The sequence below is a fragment of the Drosophila mojavensis genome, unplaced genomic scaffold (genome assembly GCF_018153725.1).
Source record: "Drosophila mojavensis isolate 15081-1352.22 unplaced genomic scaffold, ASM1815372v1 contig_74, whole genome shotgun sequence".
NCBI lineage: Eukaryota > Metazoa > Arthropoda > Insecta > Diptera > Drosophilidae > Drosophila > Drosophila mojavensis.
Genome location: NW_025318899.1, coordinates 4,982,036 through 4,989,996, shown reverse-complemented (window position 1 = coordinate 4,989,996; position 7,961 = coordinate 4,982,036).

Here is a 7,961-nt window from a genome sequence, read left to right as displayed (position 1 = left end):
TGGGGTGAGCTGCATAGGCATAACATATAAGACAATCAGCGTTGTCAGAGAGTCAGAGAGTTTAGAAGAAAAAGCCAAAATGCTTAAAATGTTTTCTTGAAGACTTTTGATAACAGTTATCGATAAACTAGTATGCTATAGAGCTGTGATTAATAAGTTGTACGTTTTAGAAGTTGTGTCACCAAAACGACTTTTGTCTATGTATATCGATAACGATTACAAGTTACACGCTGTAGAGCTGGACTTGGACAACGTTCGATAAATATCGATAACGATAATAATAACAAAGTAATTGCAGTAGAATGCTATCATAACAGCTTTCGTCTATCGATAACGATAACGATAACGAGTAGTAAGTATGCTGCCTAGCCAAGAATGAATGTAATCTATAACCTAATATCTTAGCCAAGTTGACTTAAATTAAATGTAAAATCAACTCTCATCTCATTACTGGGAATCAACTACCGATCACAACTTTCAATCAACAAACAGCAAAAACTTATCCACTCACTAGGCACATCAAATATTGACTATAGCTGATCAAGACTGTAACGGTGAGGCAGCTGTGAGCTTTTAAGGCGAGTGCACGTCGCAGCTTGAGCGTGGCGCAATTGAACGCTAATGCGACACTTGCTAATGCCAACTGATCTTTGGCAACACTCGAAATCGATTTCCGGTGCACACGAGCACAGATCGAGAGACAGATCAGAAGATCGATGCAGCAGCTGAGGCAGACAGTGTGACGGCAGAGCTCATGGCTGAGGAGAAGCTGGAGGAGGAGAAAGAGGAGGTAGCATCGTCGTCCACTCGACACTCGAGTTGCCAGTCATGTGGCAGCATTCTAGTGTTGCACTTCAGGCTCGGCGTTAAGTGCACAAGCCATCGTATTAATTGAATTATAAGCCTAGATTATGCAAAGATTTCCGGCCAGCGGCAGTTGAAGTCGATCCGACGTTCGATCGGACCCAAGCAACAACAGCAACAACAACAACAACAGCAACAGTTGGTCAGCAATTTGTGTGCATCATCATCAGGCGGGTGGCTGCGTGCGTGACTTGACACTTATGCAGGACTGCACTTGTTTGTAATTGTCGAAAGGAGATCGGATCGAAGAGCGGACAGCTGAACGGGCTGATCGTAGTCACATTCACAGTCACATTCACAGTCACAGCCATTGCCACAACACGTTACAAAAATATCAACAAATCGTCATCATTAATAATGATCATGCTATCAGAGAGATATATAAGTATATATATATGTATACATATATATTATTTTTGGTGGTTCATTTGTCAAATTTCACCGCGCCTCTGACTGAGATCGACAACAAGATCGAGAGCTCAAGATCTGTGAATCGATGTTGTTGCTGCTGTTGTTGTTGTTGTTGTCGCCGCTGCTGCTGCGGCTGCTGCTGTTGCTGTTGTTATTTGAGCAAACATTCAACACTTGAGGCAAGAGATTTTTTTGTGGCAAGCTACAACAACTCAATTCCCAAATACCCCATGCCGCATTCCCATCTCCTTCGTCTTCGTCTTCGCCTTCGCCTTCGCCTTCGCCTTTACCATCTCCATCTTCAATTCCCCAATTCCCACTTGCCCGGCAATGAAATTATGAATGATGTGATACTTTTGCCATTGAGATGTTTTCACAGTCGCGGGCGCATGACATGCCCCAGCCATATCTTATTTGCTATATCTCTACATCGCATTCGGATACGGTTATATGGGCACGGGCACGGGCACGGGCATGGGCATGGACTGAACGGAACGGGTTAGCTGCCGGTCTGACTGCCTGGTTTATGATCGAATCTTGGTTGTTGTTGTTGTTGCTGTTGTTGCTGTTGCTGCTGCCGTGTTTGTGTTATTTCTGCTGGAAATGAGCGATCGCGTGCAATAATTTGTAGAGCTGGTGTTGCTGTTGCTCGAGCTGCGTCCAGAATCGTAGCTGGAATTGAGCTCATATCCAATGTCGTTGCTGTTGCTGCCGCTGCTGCTGCTGCTGCTGCACATGCTGCACATCATTTTTCAAAATCATTCAAACACTTGTTAAATATTTTCTTAACCGATTGATGATGATTGTGACTTTGCATCGAATGCTGTGCTGGATTCTCAACAGAGACACGCGGACTTATCGACATATAGACATTCATCCTGCCACTCGACGCACACACGCACACACACACATACACTTATTTGTGTTTATCAATAGATTCTGTTGGCTGTTGGCGGGCATAATGGAGAAAAGGCCACGGTTCGAACCCTGTGTGCCAGGCATTGACTTATTACGATTTGTTGGCCTTTTCACGTCGCTGAAATTAATTGATATCTGTGGTATGCGCATTGTTATTGCCCCAATGCGTTGAATGTTGCTGTTGATGTTGTTGTTGTTGTTGTTGTTGTTGTTGTTGTTGTTGTTATTGTTGTTGTTATTGCTGCACGCCTGCAATCGGCAACGCCACAATGTCTGCACTTTGTTGATGCGGATGAGCCGCTGACATGCGGGCCACTTTTTGCCTTGATGATCGATTACAGAACGTGCCGCCCGCTCAAAAATGGGGTCAAGTGTGAGAGACTCCATGTTGCTGTTGCTGTTGCTGTTGCTGATGATGATGATTGGGTATATGCAAATCCCAGCGACTGCAGCCACAAGCGTTGTAATTTCCACACTCACACAAAGCTTTCAACAGTTGTTGAAGACCAACCTCAGTGCTGTGATGGGTCTGATGCGTCTCCTTTTTTGCTTCTTCCATCAGACAGAATCTTTGTGCTCCGCACACCGTTTGGGGTCCCTTCAGTGAGTCATGCCGCCTGGCATTTTAATTGATTTTGTCCGAATAATCTTGTGCCATGACTGAAGCTGCTCTCGTTGTAGCTGTTGACGTATGTGTGTGTGTGTGTGTGCCAAATGCCGCATAACTCACTGGCACACGTCCTGCTCCTGCCAAGCACGTACTCATAGCCCTCCAGCTGCTGCTGCTGCTGCTGCTCGCTCACCTAGGCTCTGCCAGAGATTGGACATTTATCATGTTGCCTGGCCATTGCCGCGAACTCTCACTGCGTAGGCGTTTGTCCGCTGACCACCGAGTTGAATGTGCGTATGTGTGTGAGTGTGTGTGTGTGTGTGTGTGTGTGTGCGTGTTTGATTACTGCAGTTGTGTGCGTGCGTGCCATCATTGGGCGTTGGAGCACGTAAAAATGTAACACCAACTGCAAAACTGACAACTTACGCAGCAGCAGCGCAGCTCACTTGGCCATTTTATAGCTAAACTTGACAGCGGCATGCACTCATACAAATTTGCAATTGTAATTACATTCTCTTAATGTGTGTAACAGGCCGAGCGAAATATGTTGATATCATAAAGTATTAATAGTCATTATGTTGATGATGATGATGATGATGATAATGATAGTGATAAGATGATGAATGAGCACGAAATATAACGATGATGATGGCGACGATGGTGATGATGATGATGATGGTGATGATCATATTGCTTCATCATCATGATGACGATTGCGAAACAGATGCTGGTGATGATCTTGATGATTGTTATGGTGGTAATGATGTTAGGGATATGAATCGAAGATGATGATCAAGAGGAATGTCGAATGTCGAATGATGAAAGATTAAAGTTGAAAGATAAAAAGATATAAGATAATAGATAAAATATGTAAGCTAAAAGGTGAAAAACAAAAATGATGAATTATGATAAAAATATGAAAAATGAATAATGAAAGCTGAATAATGAATGATGAATATAAATAATATATAAAATAATATATATACAATATACCTGAGCTATATTACAACGGTATATTCCAGCTATAGTCCCGCTTGCTGTCAGCACTGACGGCTATTGCTGAAGTCCAGGCCGTTGTCCGCCGTACCAACCCTTGGCCCTCAAAGTTTGCTTAACTGTGCGCGCGCAGGACACCCAGCTGTGGTCGCACAGGCCAACAAGCCAAGCGGTTGCTGCCGTCTCCGTAGCTGGAGCTGGAGCCAGAGCCAGAGCCAGAGCCAATGCAGTTGCTGTTGTTGTTTGTGTTGCAGCAGCAGCAAAGACAAGACAACAACAACAACAGCAACAGCAACAGCAACAGCAACAAGAACAGCAACTGACGACGACAACTTTGCAGTTCGCCTCAATGTTTGTGCAAGCAACATTCGCATGCAAGTCAGCAAAGTTTGCATTGACACGCAGCAGCAACAGCAACAGCAGCCGCCACCGCCGCCGCAGCAGTCGAGACGCATTTGCATAAAGCTGGGATGGCAGCAACGGCAGGAGCAGCAGCAGCAGCAGGAGCAGCTGAGGGTGGGGGAGGCTGAAGTGCTGTGAAGGCTTCCATCGGTGCTCTGCTGGTGTCATGGTGCCAAAAAAACCAGACAAACGCAAAGTGCACAGCATGGCAAACAGCAGCAGCAGCAGCAGCAGCAACGGCAGCAGCAACAACTTTGCTGGCTATGATGAAGATGGACGTGTTGCTGGTGGCTTCACATCAACGGCAGCAGCAGCAACAGCAGCAGCAACAACAACAACCCCATTAGGCCTCACATAAACTGCATGCAACTGGGCAGCGCGCTCCTGTGGCGTGGTCATGTTGCTAGTGCTACCGAGCTGAGTTGCTGACTTATGGCAATTGCCAATGCAACATTTGTTGCCAGTTGTTGTTGCTGTTGTTGCTGCTGTTGCTGTTGCGGCTGGTTACCCCCCGCAAACATTTGTTTCAACACGTACGCGCAAATGAGTTTACAAGGTGCGATATTCATGTTGCTGCCGTTGCGATGTTGCTGCCACAGTTGCAGTTGTTGCTGGCTGCTGCTGCTGTTATCCATATTTACTATGCGCCGCATGAGCAACATGTTGCCAAGGTGCGCTTTGCCTGTATATAAAACATTTTGCTGGCTAATCGTATTTTTGCAGTTTTATATTAATATCGATGCAGCAACAACAACAACAACAATGACAACAATCTATATGAAAAACTGCGAATGTTTTTCGATTTGCTGCCTCATTTCTCATTCGACTTTGCCGCAGCTGCCGCTTTTTATAATTTTAATTAACGCATTCGTTGTAGTTGTTGCTGCTGCTGCTGCCGCTGCTGCTGTTGCTGTTGTCGCCTGCTGCCTGCTGCCTGTTGCTGATGTTGTTGTCGTCTTTGGCCAACATGCTAAAAGGTGTTAATTGGCGAAATTTCCATGTTGAGACTAACCAAAAGGAAACAGAACTTTGTTGTTGCTGTTGCTGGCAACTGTTGCTGCCGTTGCTGCTGCTGCTGCAGATGCTGTTGTCGCCTTGAGCCTTGTCAACAAGATTTGCTTTATTAGCCAGCTTTCGGGTGGTGGCTGCATATCCGCAGCAACATGCCACACACCAGCAACATGGACTTTGTTTCAGTTGCAGCCTTTTAATGAGTCGTCTCGCCGCGTGCCCCTTGCCACATGTCACATGCCAACATTGCAACATTGCGTCGTCCGTCTATGCTGAGTAAATATTTTCATGGTTTAATTTCATAAATTATGACAATTTCAACTGGCGGTCGCTGACATTGATCATTGAAATCCCTAAGTTATCGCTGCCTATTCACGCCGCTGTCCGCCTGACATGAATTATGGGCGGCACAGCAAATCAACTTAACGTGCGGAGCAACACGGGCAGCCACGACAGGGCAACAACAGTGCAAAAAGCTCCTAAATTTTACTTAAGAACATGTGCGTTCAACGCCATCAATGGGCTGCCATTGCCCATTGCCCATTGCCCGTTGCCATTCCCCATTGCTGGCTGCCCCCATTGCCACATATTGCCATATTGCCACATTGCCACAGTGGAGCGTCTATAGCACCGCCTCAGATGATGACGATAATGATGATAATCATTAACACCTTTTGCCGCACAGAGCGCGCACAGCGGCACAATACGCCCCAACAACATACACCAGACTACCCCATGCCAAAAAGCAACAACAACAACAACAACAGCAGCAGCAGGAGCAACATCAGCCACATCAGCAACAGCAACAGGAGCAACAAAAGCAGCAACAAAATGTATACGAAAATAATTCAAAATGAAATTTGCTTTATGATGCGCAACCGGGCGACATGCCTACGCACAGTGAGACAAATGTGATAGAAAATGATATATACATATTTTATAAATATGTACAAAATCAAAATTAATATTAGATAATATATAATAACTTTTAATTGGGAAACATAAAAAACGCTTCATATCCAAAGAGATTAAATATATGTTGATATATGTATGTATGTAAATATACAGATATATATTTCTAAAATCTGTTAGTATTATATGAACTATGGAAGGGAACTATTTCTATATTATTGAATGCTTATGATCTGAGAATTAATGAAATTAAGTATTATTAATGCAATTTAATGAAGCTGTTATATATAAATATTATATAACAGATTCTTATATCTATTCATATAAATATAAATATATTTTTTTTATATTTTAAAATGTACTCTACATGCATCAATTTGTATTTATACTCTATAAACTTTAAATATATTCTAGATAAGACTCTACTACATCATTTCCATTGCAGACATCTCCTCCAACTTTTGCAACTTTTGCCCCACTGTACCGCCGGCTATCTGCGTTGATATGAAATATGTGTCGGTCGGCAGGCAGCGGAGATTTATCGAGCGCGAAATGTAATACGCGAGCAACATATCGTGCCGTTCCCTGCCATCGCATCCCATCTCATTCCGTTCCGTGGCCGCCTGTTCAGCTTAGCTTGAGCCTGAGCCTGACTTGAGTCGAGTTGAGTGGAGTTTAAGTCCAGTTGTCCCGATCCCGCTTGTCGCCTGCTCTGCCATTGAATGCGGCCACCGTTTTGGTCGCCACTTTGAATTGGCTTATGCGAGGCCGCCGACAGATGGAGGAGAGACGCCGGGTAGCGGGCACCGGGGCGGTCGGGCAATGCCGTCGACTGTGACTGTGACTGCGAGATGTGCGCGATTCGGCGCGCTTATAAACTGCATCCTGCTGGGCGCACTCCAAACGGTTGCCTCCGACTGGACATTAACTAATGCATGCATTTATTTGTTGTTGTTGCTGTTGTTGTTGTTGCTGTTGTGCCCAAAAGCCACCGGCATGGCCCGGCTGCTGTGGTTGCTCCGGTCTGCTCCAATAACTCATGGTGACACTATTAAAGCGACGATTTGTAGCTGGGCATAAAATAAATGCGGATTAGACTTTATAAAGGACAAAATGCTCATGACTGAATTTATGCTGCACGCATTTGTGGGCGTCACGCTTGGTGTGCCGGGCGTGGCGGGCGGTGACAACGGCGGGTGTGCTAGTGGGGCCGGTGTGGGTTCCAGAGTTAATTGCGATTTCAAAATCGTTGCATGTAGCACACGAATGTTATCAAAATCAGTTGAGTAAATAAACGTAACCAAAGCAAAGCAAAGCAAAGCAAATCCAAATCCAAATCCCAACCCCAACCTGAACTGAAACTCAAATCCAAACTCGAATCCACTCGACAAAACACAACTCAGCCCGAATCGAGTCGACAAAAATAACAAACGTGACAAATTTTGTGAACTCAACTGTGAGTGGCAGCAAAAAACAAGACATAACAACAATGACAGCAGCAGCAGCAACACCAACAACAACAGCAACAGCAACAAAAACAACGGCAACAACTTTTCGATGCAACACAAAACTTTCGAAACGAAAGGCTGCGCGCGTGGGCGTGGCAGCAACTAAAACAGTCGCCAACTTTTGGCAGGCGTCGGTCCATGCGAGTGGTGTGGGCGTGGCACCCACTCAGCACTCAGCTCCACTATTTGCCATGTAAACACAAGTTTTTTGGCGCAAAAACAACAACAACAACAGCAACAGCAAAGAAAACAATTGAAGGATAAAATTTCGAGCCGAGGATATAAATGCGAATCGCAAGACTTCAGCCCGCATCACATCGCATCGCATC